The 23,122-nt window shown below is 35.2% G+C and overlaps 1 long non-coding RNA gene across 2 annotated transcripts in view; it reads left to right on the top strand.

The window, feature by feature from the left end:
* LOC111562292 overlaps positions 1-23,122 on the top strand; it is a 94,137-nt gene that overhangs the window by 47,600 nt on the left and 23,415 nt on the right. The gene's annotated exons all lie outside the window — the stretch shown is intronic.

The raw sequence follows: 23,122 nt of genomic DNA, 5'->3' as shown, positions 1-23,122 counted from the left end.
AAAAGGAATTAATGAGGTAGAAAAATTGAAATTAAAATTAAAAAAATATTAGAATTAAAAATTAAAAACACACACACAGAAAAATCAAATAGATGATGTAGATCCTAGGTGTGTTTTGGTCTGGGAGTAGAAAGTGGTTTGACAGATTAGAGAAACAAACAAACAAAAAAAGGGGGTGGAGAGAAGAGAAAAAAAAGGAAATCGGTTGAGAATTTGAAAAAATGAATACACTACCGTAGACTAAAATACACAAAATTAGAGAATATAGTAGGAAAAAAATTATAGAAAAATATTTTTAATAAAAATTAAAAAGAAATATGGATTGTTTTGTTTTCTGTATTTAAGAAAAAAGAAAAGAAATGAAAAAGAGAAAAAAGATAAAGAAAAGAAAAAAGAAAAGACAAAAAAATAAATCATTTGAAAATTTGAAAAAGTGAATGCACTGTAGTAGACTGAAATAAAATGATGGGAGTAAGATAGAATTTGAAAAAATTTACATAAAAGCAAAAGATACAGTAATAAAAATTAAATAAAATATTTTTAAAAGAAATTGAAAGTAAAAATTAAGTTTTTCCCTTTCTGCATTCAAGAAAAAGAAAAGAAATGAAGAAGAGAAAAAAAGAGAAAGAAAGAAAAAAAGGAAATTGTTTGAAAATTTGACAAGGTGAGTACACTGAAGTAGACTAAAATAAAATGATGGAAGTAGAATTTCAAAAAACTTACACAAAAGTAAAAAATATAGTAATAAAAATTAAAGACATATTTTTAATAAAAATTGAAAATAAAAATGAGTTTTTTCTCCTTCTGTATTCAAGAAAAAGAAAAGAATTGTAAAAGAGAAAAAGGAAAAAGGGAGAAAAAAAATTGAATAGGTGAACCTGCTAACAGATTGAAGTAGGACTGAAATTGCTTCATTTTCCCCTGGAGGTCAGTCCACGTAGCTCTTTATAGTCCATAAATTAAGCCCGCGGTGAGGTTTGTGTTCTTGAAGAGCAAAGCTGGCCCAGTTGGGCAGGGCTCGGTGTAACAGCTCCGCTCTCCCCTAGATGGCGTTGGTAGCCTACTGGGGTAGATTGTTGAGATGCTCGTCAGGGTGCATGCGCGGGAGGGGTGAAAAATGGCGCCACCCAGCCACCCAGGCTGTTCTCCTGGATCAGCAATCGCGCACCTGTCCTCCGTCTTCAGCTCTCGTCCACTCCCCGCTTTTTCACTCTCCGTGACCAGGCCTCAGGCAGTACCTCTCTCCCAAGTTTTGTCTGAGATGCGGCTGTTTTCCCTGGCCCCTTACCTCCGAAGGACTGCGGCTTTGACCCGCTCTGCCCCTCTGCAGGAGGGTCTCACCAAGCAATGGCCAAATGAGCAATGGCCAAATGTCGGCTGCACCCAGGAACGCCCACTAGACCCTGCTGTTGCCGGTGCCCTGAGACTGTGGCCAGGTGCCAGCCCGCCCCCAAAAAAGATCGAGAGACAGTGTAGCCTCAGCGTTTCAGGGATTATGGAAAATTGCAACCCACATCTGGCACCAGGCTTCACCCCCAACAACCTTGCCCCAGCACCAGCGAATGTGGCTGCCTTCCAGGGTCTGCTGGGACCAGGTGGCTTCAACAGTCTCTACCAAATGTCCTTCCAGCAGTGGAACCGCTTTTCCCTGTGTGGCCCGAGAACCTCCTGGACCCCATTGTGTTCCTGGGGATTTGCCCTACCTACCAGAGCACCGCCAGGTATTGAGCTGCGGAGTTGCAGCCTTTGCACTCCCCTTGGTTACCTTCTTAATGGAATTTAAACCCTCTCCTTTCTCCTTTCTCCCTTTTTAGTTTAGTCCCTGCGGCCGTTTCCAATTTTCCACTTTCTCTCCAGCTGCTTTTGGGGAGGAGTGCTTTTCCCATATGCTCCCCCCTCCCCAGTCTCTGTCCTCTCTCTGCCCACAAACGGGGTTCCCTACATTTTGGGGCTTCTTGCTCCCCAAGTTCAGCTCTTCGTGTTGCATACCTGTTGAATTCTGTGGTTCAGGTTGTGCAGATTGTTGTGTTAATCTTCCAATCAGTTTTCTAGGTGTGTAGGATGGTTTAGTGTTGGTCTGGCTGTATTTCATGGACGTGAGACACACGAAAACCTTCCATGCTGTTTTGCCATCTTGACTCCTCCTCCAGAGGAAAAAATTAATTTTAATAATATATTTTATTTAACCAGACATAGAAAAATATTATTTTATTATTATTTATTATTTTATTATATATTATTAATATTATAAAATATTATTAAACAGGAAATCAATATAAAAACTATTAACAAAATGTATTGCATTCTCTGTTCCTCATCCTAAATCTTAGGAATCTGAGATATATTTTATACTTATCATACATCTCAATTAAGTAGTTAAAATTTTAGGGGCGCCTGGGAGGATCAGTCAGTTAAGTGTCCTACTTTGGCTCAGGTCGTGATTTCTCACTCCGTGAGTTCCAGCCCCATGTTGGGTGCTGACATTCAGAGCCTGGAGCCTGCTTCGGATTCTGTGTCTCCCCCTCTCTCTGCTCCTCCCCCCCTCACTCTCTGTCTCTCTCTCTCTCAAAAATAAATAAACATAAAAAAAAGAAGTTAAATTTTTATCAGAGATGTTTGATAGGTATTTAGATTTCAGAAACATTACAGTTGGAAAAAGTCAATTTGAAAAGTCAATTTGAAAAGTCAAATTGAAATCAATCCAAACATTCTTAAAAGTTTTTCAATAACTAAATCACACATCATTTGAAAATTCTAAATTAAATTAAATAATATTAAATAAAATTTAAAGGTCAGTCTGTCAGTCACACTAGTGTGAATGTCAGTCACACTCAGTCACACACTGAGCACAAAGTTCAAGAGCTCAAGAGCACATGTGGCTGGTGCCTACTGTATTAGATAGTGCCCTAAGTGTGCCCTAGGGTGTGATCGAGGAGTTACCGGCAGAAACAAAGTAGTTGGCAGGATCCTTAAGAAGATCATGTAAGAACATGCTATCTGTGAATAGAGATACTTTTATGTCTTCCTTTCCAATTTGGATGCCTTTTATTTCTTTCTCTTGCCTAATTGCTCTGACTAGAATTTCCAGAACTATGTCGAATAGAAATGGCGAAAGCAAGCATCCTTGTCTTCTCCTTAATCTTAGGGAAAAGCTTTTAATCTTTTACCATATGTTAGCTACACAAGATGTTTTGCACTTTAGAATATTCCATCCGCTTCCACCTCCTTCCCCACCATTTTGAACTATTTTTTTGGTTCTATTTTCTGTGGTCTCTTTTTAGACATTCAAGTTATTCATGTATTAGATCTGTGTTCTGTGCTTTCCACAACCATAGTCTTCATTTCTATCATTTTCATCTCTCTGTATCCTGTTTATTGTAGGAGGGATTTCTGAATTTTGTTCCACATATTACTGATATTACTTTCTCCATGTTGGTTTGGTTTTGTTCTCTCTCCAGTATGGATTTTTATTTTGACATTATATCTTTTATTTCCTTTCATTTGGTCCTATTGTGCGTATTGTCCTTTTTTTTTTTTCTGAATTGTTCTCTTATAATCTTCTTTTTCTTTTCCATAGAGGCTACATTATTTTTTACATCACACTTATATTTGTATTACATTAAAATACATAAATACAAAATATAAAATTTACATACATTGTCATATATGAGAATGACAAGAAATTTTATAAAATTTGTCTTGAATACTGTAATATAGCTTTCTATGTCCTTCCATACCTTTCTTTATAACAGCATCAAAATATGTGTGTAATTTTTTAATTGATATCTGCCTTGCCTATTTGACTTTAAACTTAGTGTAGAGTATTCATATATGATTTATCTTCCCTTCTATGTCTAGTGCCTCTGATAGTACTAATTATATAGAATTAGAATTATATAGGTTCAAAGATATTTGTTGAATAAATGAGTAAATAAATAGTTTATAGATTTATCTCTACCTTTCCCTTAGTCTATATTTTTTCAGAGATATCAGGTTGAATTTTTACATGTATTTGTCTACTAATGAGGCAAGATCCAGCCACACCTAAGACTTTTTATTTTTTACTGTCTTTTGTTTAATTTAATTTTTTAAAATTTACATCCAAATTAGTTAGCATATAGTGCAAACAATGATTTTAGGAGTAGATTCCTTAATGCCCCTTACCCATTTAGCCCACCCCCTCTCCCACCCCCCCTCCAGTAATCCTCTGTTTGTTTTCCATATTTAAGAGTCTCTTATGTTTTGTTCCCCTCCTTGTTTTTATATTATTTTTGTTTCCCTTCTCTTATGTTCATCTGTTTTGTCTCTTAAAGTCCTCATATGAGTGAAGTCGTGTATTTGTCTTTCTCTGACTAATTTCACTTAGCATAATACCCTCCAGTCCCATCCACATAGTTGCAAATGGCAAGATTTCCTTCTTTTTAAAAAAAATTTTTTTTAATGTTTATTTATTTCTGAGACAGAGAGAGACAGAGCATGAGTGGGGGAGGGACAGAGAGAGAGGGAGACACAGAATCAGAAGCAGGCTCCAGGCTCTGAGCTGTCAGCACAGAGCCCGACACAGGGCTCAAACTCACAAACCGTGAGATCATGACCTGAGCCGAAGTTGGTTACTCAACAGACTGAGCCACCCAGGTGCCCCAAGATTTCATTCTTTTTGATTGCCCAGTAATACTCCATTGTATGTATATATACCGCATCTTCTTTATCCATTCATCCATCGATGGACATTTGGGCTCTTTCCATACTTTGGCTACTGTTGATAGTGCTGCTATAAACATGGGGGTGCATGTGTCCCTTCAAAATAGCACACCTGTATCCCTTGGATAAATGCCTAGTAGTGCAATTGCTGGGTTGTACGGTAGTTCTAGTTTTACTTTTTTGAGGAACCTCCCTACTGTTTCCCAGAGTGGCTGCACCAGCTTGCATTCCCACCAACAATGTAAAAGAGATCCTCTTTCTCCACATCCTCACCAACACCTGTTGTTGCCTGAGTTGTTAATGTTAGCCATTCTGACAGGGGTAAGGTGGTATCTCATTGTGGTTTTGATTTGTCTTTCCCTGATGATGAGTGATGTTGAGCATTTTTTCATGTGTCAGTTGGCCATCTGGATGTCTTCTTTGGAGAAGCGTCTATTCATGTCTTTTGTCCATTTCTTCACTGGATTATTTGTTTTTTGGGTATTGAGTGTGATAAGTTCTTTATAGATTTTGGATACTAACCCTTTAACTGATATGTCATTTGCAAATATCTTCTCCCATTCTGTCAGCTGCCTTTTAGTTTTGTTGACTGTTTGCTTTGCTGTGCAGAAGCTTATTATTTTGATGAGGTCCCAGTAGTTTACTTTTGCACACCTAAGATTTTTTAACAAGGATAGCCCTGGTTATCTCTTGTCTATGAGAATAGTAGTTGACTTTTTATTCAGATATGAAATCACAAAGCAAGTTGGTGTTCTATTCAAATTTCTAGCAGGAATTTTCTGTATACAATTCTTTTTTCCTTAGGGTGCTTACCTATCCTTCTCCCATTTGATTTTAATAACCTGAACTAATGAAAGTTAAAAAAAAAGACTACAAATCCCAGCATGCACTACTACCTGGTTTAAGCTTGCAGACATGGCAGGATGCAACTTGCCATTGTCCATCTTTCCACATGGTCTATATATGGATACAATGTGCAGATTTGGGGGACTGGGGTTGGAAAGGAATTTGTGTGTGTGTGTGTGTGTGTGTGTGTGTGTGTGTGTGTGTGTGTTTAAAATCGTTTTCTGGCTATTTGAAAATGCAGCATCTTAGTCTTCTACAATAAGTAGGTCAATCCTTGGCTTCCAGGATGCTATCAATTGTGAGTGCCTTGAACTAAATAGTCAATATTTTACCTCCTTTTTTAGAAGTAGTCTATATTTATTGAGAGGAAGTCTATATTATTAAAAAAATCAATGCAGCTATATTCCTTTCATAGTTCATGGATTTTTCAGGCTAGTTTTGCATATTAAGTATTTTTTATTCAGTCTCAATTTTTAGTTGTGATATGATATTTGTTTTTCTTTTTCCCTGTACATTTTAGTGGGAAGTAGGGAAAGTCTGTATTGGTGACTCCTCTCTAGATATCATTGCAAACTGGAAATTCCTGAATTCTGCTTTCAAATTGATAGCTGGGTACCACCTGAAAGAACTATAAATTCAGAGTCCTCCAAATCTTATTTGCAAACTAAATGTGGTAATTTCACTAGGTGATGATCAATGAGAAATCTGGAGTCTCTCAGGAATTAAAATGTAGATCCATGGGCCAAGATATGAAGGAAAAAATTATAAACATGCACCACACTGAGAGACTGGGCAACTATTAACATGACACCATTCTACCAAAAGTTGCTGAAAGGTATCTGCTAATTATAGATCAACATATCTTACTTTCTTAATGGAAAGAATTAATAACTTGATTAACATCATCTTAATAACAGTGGCATTATTGCTATAGCACAGGGGATATGGCCCCCTAAGTTACGTCAAGCTTAGTCTTAGCATTAAAGAACTATTTCTCTGCCAGGGTTCTGCCATTCTTGGGCTCTGCCACTGTCATTGTCTACCCTGCCATCAAGCAGCACTGATATGACATGTCTGATACCCACCGGAAGGGTATCAATTTCTAATCACTGCCATCTCATTCATTTTGAGGCAAGCAGCAGCTATGGTTGCCCTATATGACTTTCTTGGAATTTTGGATATTTGATCTTCAATGTCAGAGTTTGATGTTTGGGAGAAACTTCTTACTACTGCCTAAAATTGTTGATCCTAAAATTTCAATTTAAGATCTCTCAGTTTGGGCTATATTAATTTATTTAAGCTTCAAATAAAGTTTTGTTAGACATGCGGTCGGTGGTATGGAACATGTGACATAAAGCTCCTCACCTCCAAGCTAAGATACTTCATTTTCTTGGCGTATGAGCTATTTTTCATTTTCCTCAAGTCTTAACATGTTTAGGGGATAGGGAGGTAAGGTCAGCTAGTTCTAACTGTTGTTGGGAATGCATGTGGGCTTATAACTACTGCCAAATCCCTGTGGGATATGGAGAGTGGTGTGAAAATGAGTCAAACAATCTTGGAATCTTTCCTAATGAAAACCAAATGATAATGTGATACTGATCAACTTGTTTGTCAGCCTGAAAGGGTGGCTATTTGATATGTTTACATGTTTGCATGACCAGCTCTGAGTGGGAGAATATGATCTCTGCTAGGAACCATTGTGAACAACCAATACAGGGCTTGATTATATATACAATGTTTGCTCAGAAACCAGGCAAAGTCACAGTGAAGAGTAACTGTGAATGCCACCATTTTACAAGCCAAGTAGGAGAGGCACAAACTGGCTTAGAAATTCCTTAGGGTACGTCACAAATTAGGGACAGAATTAGAATGAAATTCAGAGGCACTGAGGTTCCAGTCTGTTGCTTAGTCACCGAATCTTTCCTCTATTCAGCCTTCAGTCATGGTTCTCCTTTAGATTGAAAGACAGATTTACTTATGAAAGTTGGTGCATACAGTGTGACGGGGGAATGAGCAGGAGTGAGAATCCAAGTGACGTTTCTAAATATAGCATTGGTGGACACGGCCAAATTTAGGCAGTAAATATTTTATTCATTACTTCAGCTTTATTTTTCACTTTAAAGATGAAACATACTTTCAAAAAATTTGGCATTATAATAAAGTGAGAAAAAAACAACTAAAAATAATTGTCCTATCATCAAAATAAAAAGATATTCAACATTTTGCTGAATTTCCTTTTTAAACACACATACACAATTTTTATTATATGCATTATATTGTAATTTTACCAATATTTAAACAATGTTTTGAAATTCAAAGAGAAAGTAATTGTAGAAGAATATTTAGATAATAATTATTGTAAAGATCAGAACTCAGTGGTTAGAGTTCAAAAGCACTGGATATTAATGTGAAATTGAACATACAAATATAGCAAAAATTCATGGTTGCCATGTAGTTCTATAGGAGTTTACTAAATACTTGCTAAACAAATAAACATGTATATATGTACACAGATAATGCTTTATATTTATTTATATATTGTGAAAACCCATAATTGGTTCAATTGGTTAGAAAGAGACCAGAAAAAAAATGTCAGTCTTTAATGAGATTTCTTTATCTCATAATGTTACGTAATAATAATAACAACCATTTATTATATACCTATTATTATACACAGTGCCATACAGATGTAAATTCTCTTTACGGCAACAACCAAGATGAACAATTGAGGCTTAGAAAGTCCAAGTGATTTGTACAGGTTCACACAGTTAGTCAACACTGAATTTAAATAATTTTATATTTAATTCCAATGGATCAATGCAAACAGGTGATGACAAACTGGTTTCTGAATCTCAATAGTTTCACAAAAGGTTAGATGCAATTAAAAGAATGTAATGGGTGAAATTAAGTCTCTTACTAGCCAAACTCAGTGCCCTATCATAATAAAGTCTGTAGATTTATTCCTTTATGTAACATGCCACAAATATCTTGTGTAGCAGGAAGCTGTTTTTTGTATAAATTACTAATAAAGTAAGTTTGTAGTGTTCTGGATGTTGTGGGTTGGAAATTTACTCTGCTAGACTATTCTGGCCTGCTTATCACTTTAAAAGACAGTTTTTATCCATTGAGGTATACTTGAAATACAATAAACTGAACGTTTAAAAAATGTGCAATTGATAAACTTGACATTTGTATACACACATGACACCCACATGTCCATCACGTCACAGTTTTCATGTCTTTAGGTAATAGTCCCTCTCACCCTATCCCCTCTTTCTCCTGCCCCCTAGGCAACCACTGATCTGTATTATAGATTAGATGAATCTGTATTTTCCACAGTTTTATATAAATCAAATTGTGTGGTATATATTCTTTTTTTTTTTTTTGGTCTTGGTTCTTTTAGCATAATTATTTAAAATTCATTCTTTGTTTTGTGTGTATCCAAAGTCTATTCCTTTTTATTGCTGAGCGGTGTTTCATTGTATGTGTGTGCTACAATTTGCTTATCTATTCTCTAGAATAGGTTGCTCTAGTGTTAGCTATAAAAAGAAAGCTTCAATGAACATGCGTGTATAATTTGCTGTATGAACATACACTTCCTTTTCTCTTGGGCAAATATCTAGGAGTGAAATGGTTGGATCACATGACAGTGTAAATTTAACGTTTTAAGAAATTACCAGACAACCCAGTACTACATGAGAGTTCCAGTTTTTTCATATTCTCCCATACATGTGGAAAGTTCAGTCTTTTAAATTTGAGTAATTCTGATATACCTGCCATTTTCAAATTATATTAACATCTAAACAATCATTTAGTTTTTTGGTGGTGTCAGAATTCAAACTAGGGAAATGTTAGGCAAAAATGTCAAAAGGATAAAGTCTTCCTCGGTCACATTATGTAACATTGTCATTTTATTTATATTTGATAATGTTGTGAACACTTATATTTCAGGGTTTTACAACTAAAATGACAACTTTTGAGGTATAGAAAATGTTATCTATGGGTCTTCTTTTTATAGCTTTAATGAAGTTTTACAATTTTCATATGCAACTCATATATTTTTGTTACTCTAGTTTTGGCCATTTTAAGTTTTTGTTGTGAAAATGATTTAAAAATAATATTTTCATATATATTTATGTATTTTTAAAAAGTTGTTGATTTTTTATAGGAACACTGTCTTGTCTAGCCACTTTGATAAACTCATTTCTTTCAACGGCTTATCTATAAATTTATTTACATTTTCTATGTAGGCAATAATTTTGTCTGTAAATAATGACTTTTTTCTTCCTTTTCAATTCTATAGCTCTTATTTCTTATTTTATATTTTATTGCATTGAAAGTAAATATTTTTTGGAAGTGACAAATTATTAAGTTTCTCTCTTTAGTGTTCATCTTGGATCAAAATGGTATCCTTTGAAGACATGAATTCTAGTCTCTGATACTAATTTATATAGCCTTGAGCAAATAACTTATTTAACTGAGCCTCAGTTTCCTTATCTGAGAATAAGGATAATAAAAATGTTTGCAAACCCAATTTACAGGGATGCTGTCAGAATCAAATAAATTAAAATATATGAAAGCAATTTTTCAACTGTGAATTGACATGCAGGGATTAAATTATATGTCCATTATGGAGGGGCTATTGTGTCTGTTTCTTTGGAGTTGTTTTAAAGGGGTTATATTATCCCTAAGTAAGTTTATAAATAGATATTAGCTTGTTAAGAACTTCACTTTTTACTTAGTGATTAGTTCAGAGACAACTATAAGAAAGTTTAGCATGAGAAATTAATATAAATAATAAGAAAGTCATATCAATTTGGTGTTTTAGCAAAAAGGTGAACATTTGAGAAAAAGTAAACCACATTAATAAAGGTGTTACTATACGTGGGAATGCTTTTGAGAGTAAGACATTTCCTTAGTTTGGAAATTAGGTCATATAAACACCTGAAATATGATATCTGGTCACTCTGGATGACATATAGTGAATGCAATGATCATAATTGCACCTACGTTTTGATAGTCTGTAAGAGGTCTACTCATAGCTGCATAGATGAGTATTTTAAAGTATTTTTTTTCATAAGAAAAAATATATACATGAAGTATATATAGCCACATGCTCTGGCTAAACATACTAGTTGATACTTAGTTACTCATAAGGCTGGCCATCAAGAAATTGTTCTGATCTTTGAAGTAAGACTTGTGTTCTGATCATTGAACATTCACTCTTGTTGATCAAAGGCAAACTAGTTATCAAAAGAAGAAAGAAAAACTAGGTCAAAGGTGAAAAACAAAATGAGGAATAAACTAAAAGAAAGTATTTCTCATTTCTAGCTCATTAGTTAGTCATGTATTTAAAAAAATTGTTTTAAATGTTTTATTCATTGTAAGATACCATTTGTTGTTTAGTTTTCATCAATTTAGACCCAAGAACAGAATTCATGGTGATCTATGATTTTGACATCTGATAGTCAAATGGAAAGAATATTTCATAATAGTGGAAATGAAGTAAACTTGCAACTCAAAATTTACCCAGAATTTATACATTATGATATTTACCAATTACTGTTATATATTCATGCAACATGGATAAATGACTGGACACTAACTTTAAAACTGTGTACATATACTCAATGCCATGGTAGACACTGATCTAGTAATTTGCACATGGTTCGGACCTTGAGGGCTAGAAATCTTAAATTTTCTCTGAGTTTGAACTATTTCTGACTTACTCAAAGTTGATATGTGCAGGGTGCCTGGCTGGCTCAGTTAGTGGAGCCAGCGATTCTTGATCTCCAGGTCGTGAGTTCGAGCCCCATGTTTGGTGTAGAGATTACTTTAAAAAAAAAAAGGAAGAAAGAAAAGAAAAGTGCATATGTGAGTGTGTTGTGGGAAGGAGGAGAGGAGACAGGGGATATTGGGAAAGTGTCTCAACAGGGAAGTCGTTGATCACAGATAAAGGTATGGCTTCTAACTGCACTGTTCTGAGTCTGAGGTACAGAGAATGCCATATAGTCATCACTTGGATGTTGACCTTTAACAATTGTAGATTCATGAGGAGATTGGAGCTACTTGCTGAAGAATGTTATTTAGGAGAATCCTAAACAAAACATCACTATAAGCGGACTATGGAGTTTTACATATCTTCAGTCTTTTCTATTATTTCTTACAATTCATTCTAAGGTAACTTTTCTCAGTTCTTCATCTGTCTCATTTTACCTTTTCTTTTCTTTTCTTTTTTATTTTTTTTGACTTTCATCCCCAGGTCTCACCACTGTGATGAGTTCCACACAGGGTTCAGAGTTTCTTTTCCATTCTGCATTCTCATCTCTCTCTTTGTGCTCAACTCATACAAAAATGGACTAAAATTTCCTGAGTCACTTCAATTTTGTTGAGTTCAAATCTTCAGTTCATTTCAGCCGTGGATCAACCACCATCCGCCTTTAGACCATGTCAGCATTTTGAACAACTGAGTCTCTTGAACTAACAGGCCCCTTCCTCATCATTTCCTTGATGCTATGTGTTTCACTCCTTCATTTCTTCCATCATCCGTTACTTTCCAGAGATAGTCCTTTCCCTCATTATGATCCTTTCATTTTTTTTTAGTTCTCATAATATGTTTCCTGCTCTTTGCCTTAGATTATACCATTCTTTCTGTTCAGAATATTATACATCTGTCAAGATATTCTTCATCTTCCAAAGATCATTCTGAATGTCACTAACCTGAATTATTTTCTGATCTCTTTAGTTACAATAAAAACAAAACCAAAAACACCAACTTTACATTTACAAGGTGATTTCTCCTACAGTATTTTGTTTTGCTATCGTACAGAGAGCTGTTACTTTATTTATCATACAGACAGCTGTTATTTTATTTATCGTACAGAGAGCTAGGTGACAGAACTGGATCTACAGATGAGGTTTTACTCCTTGTTCAGTGCTTTTTCTGCTAACTCAGCCTGGCAGAAGCAAATTTTTAGAATTTGTTTAGTGTATCATCTGTATCATTCAATGACACTTAACATGCAGTAGTTTATTATGTAGTTATTTTCATACACGTAAGAGCTCCTGCTTCTATTTTTTAAGCTCCAGATAATGTCTTAATTTCCTTTAGAGTCCCAAAGCAACTGCCCCCGTGCCTTAAACGTGGAAGATGCTCAATATATATTTGTTGAATAGATGAACAAATTAATTAAAGGACACTACAAAAGATAGAGTGTTGGAAGCCAGAGCCAGGATGCGGAGCAACATGCTTTCACAACACTATTTTGTAAGTAAAACAATTGAGGCTTAAAGAGGGCAAAAGGTTTCTTGGGGTCACATCACAAATTAGGAACAGAATTAAAAAGAAAACGCAGAGGCCCTTGAGGTTCCACTCTGCTGCTTAGTCACTGAATCTTTCTTCTTTTCAGCTTTCAGTCATGGCTCTCTGTCTAGATTGGGGAAAAAAAAAAGATTCGTTTATGGAAAATGGTGCATATAGTGTGACGGGAAATGAGAGTCTGGCCCTGCAACATTTCCATATACCCGTAACAAGATCAACTGTGTTTAGCATCTTTCTTTATCAATTTTGCCCACTTCATGATCTTTCAGGTTAAAATATGGTCCTTACTTCAATAGATCCCCAAAAATACGGGATATTATGAAGATGAGTGATGCAAGACACATAATATCCTCTAAGTTCCACAGAAGAAACGTATTACTACATAGATACAAAGCATGATTATTTTTGCCACTAGCAACAGGACTAAGCTTACCAACACATAGTTAACAGGCTGCTGAGCCACCAGCAGATGATATATATTTTTTCCTCTACATGGATTAAAGTGGCAAAGATTTCCCTTGGGATATTTGGACCATTTACTCCACTTAAGGTTTTATTTTTTTTTCCCCTGAGGGTGGGGTGGATGGTGGTGGTGGTGATAGGAGAGGGTTAGAAGTGAGATTAATTTCAGATTAAAACATGCATAGAAGGCATAGAAGGCCAAACAGGAAAACCAGTATAAAGAAATAAGTACAAAACTAATATTAACGTATAAAAAATGTGGCGTTTGTCCCTTACTTGCATTTCTTGTGATGTTGGACTTATTCTGAAACAGACTGTTATCAAACACATTGGATTCAGGTGGTCTTTAATAGGAGAACAACTGTGAGGTCTTTTAGGAGAATCCTCTTTATTAACAGAGAAATGATAGAATTTAGAGTTGGTTACAAGAAAGGTTATTTTATGAAAATAGTTTTGTATGAAATCAGTGATATCACTTGATTTGTTGTGACTCACACTTCACATGTCTGGAAGCAACGTAATTCCATGACGTAAAGGTGAGATAATAATATCAAGTGGTGAAAAACTTGATCTTTTTTTGTTTCACTTTTGTTTAATGTGTATGCAAATACATACTTTTTAAAGTTTATTTATTTATTTTGAAAGAGCATGCACAAGCATGGTAGGGTCTGAGAGTGGGGAGAAAGAGAGAATCCCAAGCAGGTTCTACACTGTCAGTGCACAGCCCCATGGAGTGCTCAATCTCACCAAACATGAGATCTTGACCTGAGCCAAAATTAAGAATCAGAGGCTCAACTGACTGAGTCTCCCAGGCACCCCTATATGCAAGTATTGTTATATGAACTAACTTCATATCTCATCTACAATGTTGTTCAAATTGAACAACAGTCTGATGACCTAGTTTGATGGCTCCATGAAGTGAATAACTATAGAATTTATTGCTGGCAAGATTAACTCAACATTGACTAGGAAAAGGGAGACTCATTATCTGACAAAGACATGCTCCTGAAATTAGGGTAGTGAATACTAAATGTCTTTATAAATCTAGTTCATGTGTTCAGTGATCTGGGCATGCATTTGCAGCTAACTAACTCTGGCATGCTCATGGAAAAGCTAAGTTCAGAATCATCCAACCCTTGGAAGTGGTACTGAGTCTACTCTCTTTGGACAATAGGAAGAGTCTGATTCATATAGTTCCCAGGATGATATTAGACAATGCTATAGTGTGAAAATCTGGGATCTCACTTGAAAACTTGTCAAATTCCTGAAGGGGAATGCCAGATGTTCCCTGAGGGGAGATCTGGCTTGGCTTCTTTCATGAGTTGGTAGGTGGGCCTTCCATGGGATGACCATCTTGGATAGTTTTTCAGGCCTCATAAAAATTGGAACAGTTTTACCTGCTCATCTAGAATCCAAGGTCTCTCCTTATTTTTCTGGAGCAAGTAATGCCTTTTCCCAAGGCATGTGTCAGATTTTTATTTCTCACCTGTACATTTCCACTAATGAAACTGAGGCTCAGGGAAATGAAATAAATTGCCCAAGAGGAAATAGATTGTCAAATCTGGATCTTCTTGATTCCAAAGTCTGTGATCTTTCCCATGTGTGACCCTTCATCTAAAGTTGAGTCTAAGAAGTGATTTTTTAAGAGACGTTAGTCCAAAGGCTGGTCCTCTCTCAACTTCTGTGGATACTCAGGTATTATCACTGGATCCAATCTGAAGACAGAATGGCAATAAAATCCATTTATATTAACTTAGACCTGGTAGAATTACTCTTCCTGCCTCTAGCTTTTATTGGAAGAGATCACAAAAAGCAGCAACATTCAGTGTATTTCTTTCTCAGAGGTTTCAGATTAAACCGCACAGGACAATGGGGGATAGAATTTTCTTTTGTGAGGAATTAGCATGCTTTCTACTTTTACTTTTGATTAATAAGAACTATACACCTTTATAAGTTTCTTTTCTGAGCTGGCTATTACAAAGCTCAAAGTTAAATCAGATATTTTGACACATGAACCATATAATGTTTTCACTTAGAATATTTATTTTTTCTCCTCTTCTTTATGCTCACTTTCTAATTTAGGTGTATTTTGCATCTTATTCATTTCAACCATCTGAATTCTTGTCAATAAATAAGAGTAAATACCTTTATAAAGAGAAGAGAATTTAATCCCTCTTCTACCTTTTATCTTCTTATGCTCTCTTCAAGAGACATTATATGCCTTACAATGTGTCCTTTGAGAGAAGAGCGTCTGAAGTCTAGGTAAAGATACTAGGGAGAATGACCATGTTGCAGATAAAGAATCTAATTAAACTCATCCAGTGCCTTTTGAGTACAGACTATGTGTTGGGCACCGTGGGGTATTACAAGCATTAATATACATGTAAACACAGCCTCTGACTTTTCCAGCTCACAGACTAGAAAACAACAAATAATGGCACAGTATATAGTTAATTTTATAAAAAGATGAAAAAGGCTCAAGGAAAGTGAAAAATATCTAGGATATTTTATATTATGACAGTGCCATCTTAAACATGAAACCCTCCAAGTCAGTAATTCAAAGCTTTTATTCTTGAAACTATACAGGAATCTATTCTAATGTGTGATTAACCTTGTGTTCCATTAGCAACATACTATGCACACAAGATTCTACTCTAACATCTATGGACTTGTGAGCTTTCATTCTAAATTAAACACATGGATTGTTTATACATTCAACTTATTAGAATCCACGGCTTGTTTCACTTGTTTTTATTGATAGTAAGGAAATTAGGATTGTTATCTATGAAATATATTATTCTGTGAGTTTGACGAGACCTTTAACCCTCTTGTGCTTCTCAGGATTTTTGATATCTCTGAAATTTCTTAGTTATAAGATAACTAATACATAAGTTTAGCCTAACACATAACAATTTCTTTAAAAAAATTTTTTTTCAATGTTTTTATTTATTTTTGGGACAGAGAGAGACAGAGCATGAACGGGGTAGGGGCAGAGAGAGGGAGACACAGAATCGGAAACAGGCTCCAGGCTCTGAGCCATCAGCCCAGAGCCTGACGCGGGGCTCGAACCCACGGACCGCGAGATCGTGACCTGGCTGAAGTCGGACGCTTAACTGACTGTGCCACCCAGGTGCCCCAACAATTTCTAATTATATGTATTTGGCTATGGTAACAAGTATATGATTTTGGTTGAGGTTTTGGAAAATTTTTGCCATCATGATACAACACAAGAATAATCTACTGTTATTAGTCAGGATAGATTAGGTTAGGCTACAGTAACAAATAACCTCTAAATCTCAACAGTTTATTTTTTTTTTAATTTTTTAACATTTTATTTATTTTTGAGACAGGGAGAGACAGAGCATGAACAGGGGAGGGTCAGAGAGAGGGAGACACAGAATCTGAAACAGGCTCCAGACTCTGAGCTATCAGCACAGAGCCCGACCTGGGGCTCGAACTCATGGACCGAGAGATCATGACCTGAGCTGAAGTTGGCCGCTTAACCGACTGAGCCACCCAGGCGCCCCTAAATCTCAACAGTTTAAAACAAAAGATTTGTATCTCTACAATGCAGATTGCTGAGGTTGGTATGTGCTGAGAATCACTCAGAGACCTAGGCTGACAGAGTCTTTATTATTTTATACTTCCATTTCAACATAAGCCTTCACGGTTTACCATTGTAACCATGGAGAATCATTTCCTGCTTTTAAATGGCTCCACCTAGACGTGACGTGTCACTTTGGCCCATATTTCATTTGTTGAATCAAGCCACATGGTTATGACAAACTTAAAGGGACAATGAAGCTTAATTCTCCTTCAAGACCAGGAAAGAGAAGAGCACTAGTTAAGATCTATCACACTTAATGGAGTTTGACTGTGGCATCTATTGTGGGGAGACATGAAAGAAAAAAAATTGAAAGCTGTGTTTAAATAATTTATGTGCATTTTAAAGTATTCTTATAAATCTATCAATATCACATCACAGAAAAAAAGAAAAAGTATAATACTACATAACCTACTACTACCTGTTGGACATTTGTGTATCTTCCTTGGGAAAATGTCTATTCAGTTTCTTTGCCCCACTCCCTTTTTTAATGTTTATTTATTTTTTGAGATGGGGGAGGGGAAGAGAGAGAGGGAGACAGAATCTGAAGCAGGCTCCAGGCTCTGAGCTGTCAGCACAGAGCATGACGTGGGGCTCAAACTCACAGACTGTGAAATCATGACCTGAGCTGTAGTTGGACGCTTAACCACCTGAGCCACCCAGGCACCCTTCTTTGCCCCTTTTTAAATTAGATTATTTATTTATATTTTGCTGTTGAGTTTTTGGAGATTCTTATTTGTTTTGGATATTAACCTGTTATCAGACATATGGCTTGGAAATATTTTCTCCCATTCCATAGGTTGCCTTTTCATTTTGTTGATTGCTTCCTTTGTTGTGCAGGAAATTTTTAGTTTGATGAAGTCTCACTTGTTTATTTTTCTTTTGTGGCTGTTCCTTTGGTGTGATATCCCAAAAACCCTTACCAACACCAATGTCAGGGAGCTTTTTCCCTTTATTCTATTCTAGGAGCTTTATTGTTTCAGGTCTCACATTTAAGTTTTTAATCCATTTTTATTTGATTTCTATATGTGATATACAATAAAGGTCCAATTTTACTCTTTTGCATGTGGATATTCAGTTTTCTCAACACCATTTATTGAGCAGACAGTACTTTCAATTGTGAATTCTTGGAACCCTTGCTGTAGATTAATTTATAGTATATGTGTGGATTTTTTTTGGATTCTTAATTCTGTTCCATTTAGATATGTGTCGGTTTTTATGCCAGTATAACACTGTTTCAATAACTATAGCTTTGTGATCTAGTTTGAAATGAGGAAGTATGATGTCTCTAGCTTTGTTCTTCTTTTTTTTTTTAATTTACATCCAAATTAGTTAGCATATAGTGCAAGCAATGATTTCAGGAGTAGATTCCTTGATGGCCCTTCCCCATTTAGCCCATCCTCCCTCCCACAACCCCTCCAGTAACCCTCTGTTTGTTCTCCATATTTAAGAGTCTCTTCTGTTTTGTCCCCCTCCCTGTTTTTATATTATTTTTGCTTCCCTTCCTTTATGTTCATCTGTTCTGTGTCTTAAAGTCCTCATATGAGTGAAGTCATATTCTATTTTTTTCTTTCTCTGACTCACTAATTTCGCTTAGCATAATACCCTCCAGTTCCATCCATGTAGTTGCAAATGGCAAGATTTCATTCTTTTTGATTGCCAAGTAATACTCCATTGTGTATATATATATATACACAATGTATATATACATATATACAATGTATATATATATATATATATATATATATATATATATATATATATATACAACATTTTCTTTATCCATTCATCCCTCGATGGACATTTGGGCTCTTTCCATACTTTGGCTATTGTTGATAGTGCTGCTATAAACATTGGGGTGCCTGTGTCCCTTTGAAACAGCATACCTGTATCCCTTGGATAAACACCTAGTAGTGCAATTGCTGGGCCAGAGGGTCGTTCTATTTTTAATTTTTTGAGGAACCTCCATACTGTTTTCCAGAGTGGGTGCACCAGATTGTTTTTCTTTCTTAAGATTGCTTTGGTTAGTTAGTATCTTTTGTGGTTCCTTATGAATTTTAGGATTTTTTCCCCTATTTTTATAGAAAATGCCATTGGAATTTGATAGAAATTGCATTGAATTTTAGATAGCTTTGAGTAATATGGACATTTTCAAAGTATTAATTATTTCAATCAAACAACATGCATTATCTTTCCATTTGTTTCTATCTTCTTCGATTTCTTTCAGGTCTTATAGTTTTCAGCATACAGATATTTCACCTTCTTGTTTAAATTTATTCCTAAATATTTTATTCTTTTTAATGCTATTGTAAATGGATTATTTTCTTAATTTCTCTTTTGAATAGTTCATTTTTAATGTACAGAAAAACAATTGATTTTTGTATGCTGATTTTGTATCCTGCAATTTTATTGAATTTGTTTGTTAGATCTGGTGGAGTATTTAGGGTTCCTTATATGTAAGACATGTTGTTGGTAAACAGAGACAACTTTACTTCTTCTTTTCCAATTTGAATGCCTTTATTTATTTATTTTTTTTCTTGTCTAATTGCTGTGGCTAGGACTTCCAGTATTATGTTGACTAAAAGGGGTGAGAGTTCTATAACTAATTTGTTGAGAGTTTTTATCATGAAAGAATGTTGAATTTTGTCAAATGCCTTTGTACATATGTTGAGATGATCATATGATTTTACCTTTCATTCTGTTAATGTGGTGCATCACATTTATTGATTTACATATGTTGGACCATCTTTGCATCCCAGCAATAAATGCCATTTGATCATGGTGAATGATCTCTGTTTATGCACCACTGAATTTAATTTGCTAGTGTTTTGTTGAGAATTTTTACATGTGGGTCAATCAGGGATATTGACTTGTAATTTTTGTTTTTCCTTATTTGAATTTGGTGTGGGAGTAATGATGGCTTTGTTAAATGAATTTAAAAGTATTCCCTCTTCTTCAATTTTCTGGAAGAGTTTAAGAAGGATTGCTATTAATTCTCCTTTAAATGTTTGATAGAATTCACCTGGGAACCCATCTATTGGGTCCTGTGCTTTTGTTGTTATTGTTGTTTTTGGGAGGTTTTTGTCATTGTTTACCATTGCTATCCATTGTGAATGCTGAAAGTTATAAAATCACCAACAGGTACAGCTCCTAAATCTGTAAAACAAGGATAATAATTTCTACTTCAAAGGTTTTTTGTGAGATATATTAGATCTTATATACACAGAATCTAACAGTGCCTGAAACAAATGTTTGTTTCCTTGTCCTTGAATTGTTTAATAAATTATATCTACTCATTATTCTTCATTCTGATTGTTAATATCATAACTTTGGTGGATTTGGTCTACCATTTCAAGACACTTCCCACTCTCAGTCTGGCTCTAACCCAGTGGTTCTTAATTGGGGTTGAATTTGCCTGCCAGGTAATATTTGGCAATGCCTGGAGACATTTTTAATTCTCCCAGCTGAGAAGTGGAGGGCTTGTTACTGGCATCTAATAGGTAGAGGTCAGGATGCTGCTATACATTCTATAATGCACAAGACAGCCCCCAGCAACAAAGAATTTTCTGATCCCAAGTGCCAAAACTGCCCTGTGGAGAAACCCTGCTTAGCCTAATTACCTGGTTTTAGCTCTGACTTCTCTGATATGTTGGCAGGTAGTTTTGAACTCTCTCTCCACTTCACCTCTTTATTCTCCTTTGATAATCCTTGGGGTTTTCCCTCCTTTTCTACCTTGAGGAGAAAAATGAGTCTTGTCTTAATATTTCCCAGAGCAGATGCAGGTTTTAAGAAGTTCTGAGTTGGTATTTACTTAATTAATACATGATTCTGGGCATTATTAGTATATGAGAATAAAGTTATTGCACAAGTAATTGTATTTTTTTCAGGATACTTAGTGTTGAGATTTGGGGGGTTGGAGGACTGCTGTAATACTAAAAACGAGGGTGTATATCTACACATGTCTTTCTTCAGACAGGAAAAATAGTTTTTTTAAGTGAATTTGACACACGTGAGAGAAATAAAGTGTGATTAAATAATCAAAGAAAAAGAATGTGTTCCCTTTACATAAATATAGATGAAAATAAATAGAATGTGTATCTATGCCTTTATTAAGTAATGATTTTGTTTAGGCATTTTTTAAAAATTAATATATAATATTCTTTTATTGATATATAATTATGTTGTCATTTGAATTTTATATTTCATAAGCTATTCTGTGACTTTTGCCTTCTGTTAAGCTACTCTGCACCTACTTTGTATTTTAGTAATTGTAAGATCATGGGCTTTTAGCAGGTAAACATGTGTAGTACTTTTTTTTTTCCAGCTAGGAGTCAATATTTTCACCAGCTTCTTTCTTAGTTCTAGTTTGTCTTATATTTTGCTCTAGTGACATTTCCTTTCTTTCAAATAGGAGATAAGAAACTTTCAAAGTGATATTCTACAATTAGAACATTGAGAATGGAAATCTTTTTTTTTTCAATGTTTTATTTATTTTTGAGAGACGGAGACAGCATGAGTGGGGAAGGGTCAGAGAGAGAGGGAGACACAGAATCCGAAGCAGGCTCCAGGCTCTGAGCTGTTGGCACAGAGCCCGATGTGGGGCTCGAATCCATGAACCATGAGATCATGACCTGAGCTGAAGTCAGACGCTTAACCAATTGAGCCACCCAGGTGCCCCGAGAATGGAAAATCTTATGAAAGCAATTTCTATGTGATGACGTGTGTGGAAACCAGATAGTTGAGAAGTGAGGGGGAAATGAGGTAATGGAGACATCAATAGTAGATGATTCTATTGATAAATTTGACCATGGAGGAGAAGAGAGAGAGCCTGGGAATAGCTAAGGGGTAGAGGAGTGGAAGGATAATTTATTTTTCATTGGAGGGAATTTGCTATGTTTCAATCTACCAGTGTCCATATTTTTGAGTCATTTCACTCCCATTATGCCATCTGGAAACTTTTTCAGTTTAAAATTCACACACATTCTTCAACATTCCACTAAAATTTTAATGCAAATTATATTTACCCCTCAAACTCAGCAATTAAAATTGTTGCTAATATAGCACAAATAAGATACACAAATGTATCTTAACTGGTTCTAATAAATAGCAGCACTGATTTTTATTGCTATATAACTTTTGGTTCATCCATTAAGTTTGATTTTCCCAATTTATAAGTTATTCTATGCGCATTTCCTTACATTTAATAGTATATTTAGTTGTGTTCACTGAAGAAATATTGTTGAAGACATAGTCTCTTACATGGTATTATGGAATCTTCTTAATGAAGCCAGGCCAAAAAAATTTTTTGTCACATATCAGTTTCACAGAAAGGTTTATTCAAGTAAACTGCCTATAAACTTTGCATCTGATTGTATTTTCCTCTTGGCCCTGGCTGTTGGAAAGGTCAGCTTCAGATCCGAATATTGGTCCACCTACAGCATCGTATGAATTCTTTTAATACTGGATCTTATAACTGGCCTTATCTTTGTTTTCTGCCTTATTTCACTTCAATCCCATTTCTACACTAATTTTGTTCCTTATTTTATTGTGTGTCTTCCAAATAATCTGTTGGAATTTTTTGTAGTACAATAATAAATTATAAAGTGAAATTATAATATGAAGGATAAATTTCTTTGTATGCTTATAAGTCTTAATAACTTGTATACAGCAGCCCATACAATTAATATTTATTCTTGTTGATGATGATAATAACTCTTAATGTGAGAAAAGTTCTACTGATAGTTGAGTCAAATATATAAAAGACAAACCAAAATCAAAACCAAAGCCAAAACCAAAACAAATGAACAACAAAACATACCCCAATCTGGTTTCCTTTTTTAATTTTCTAAAGCAAATGAACATTTTTAGTTCTAGTCGTTGTCTTCGTATGGGGAGGTAGGTATTACACATGCTGACAAGCTAAATTTCCTTCAGTCACACCTTTTTCCTAAATTGCATAAAAAGTTTTGGATCAAGAAATGTATCTGTTTTTTTTTTTTTTTTTTTTACCCTTGTTGCCATTGGTTGGGGCCTTACTAATGGAAAGTTGTTTCATGGACTATTATTATGCTGACAGTGATGGGGATGGTGATGATGATGATGATGGTAATGATGATTATCTGATAACTGGTTAGAAATGAATATTCTTGGGCCCCACCTTTCATTTACTGAATCAGTTTTCAGTTTAA

This window comes from Felis catus, chromosome C2 (genome assembly GCF_018350175.1).
Source record: "Felis catus isolate Fca126 chromosome C2, F.catus_Fca126_mat1.0, whole genome shotgun sequence".
NCBI classification, from domain to species: Eukaryota; Metazoa; Chordata; class Mammalia; order Carnivora; family Felidae; genus Felis; species Felis catus.
The sequence above is the reverse complement of the archived record's forward strand: the minus strand, read 5'-3'. Positions and strand labels throughout refer to the sequence as shown.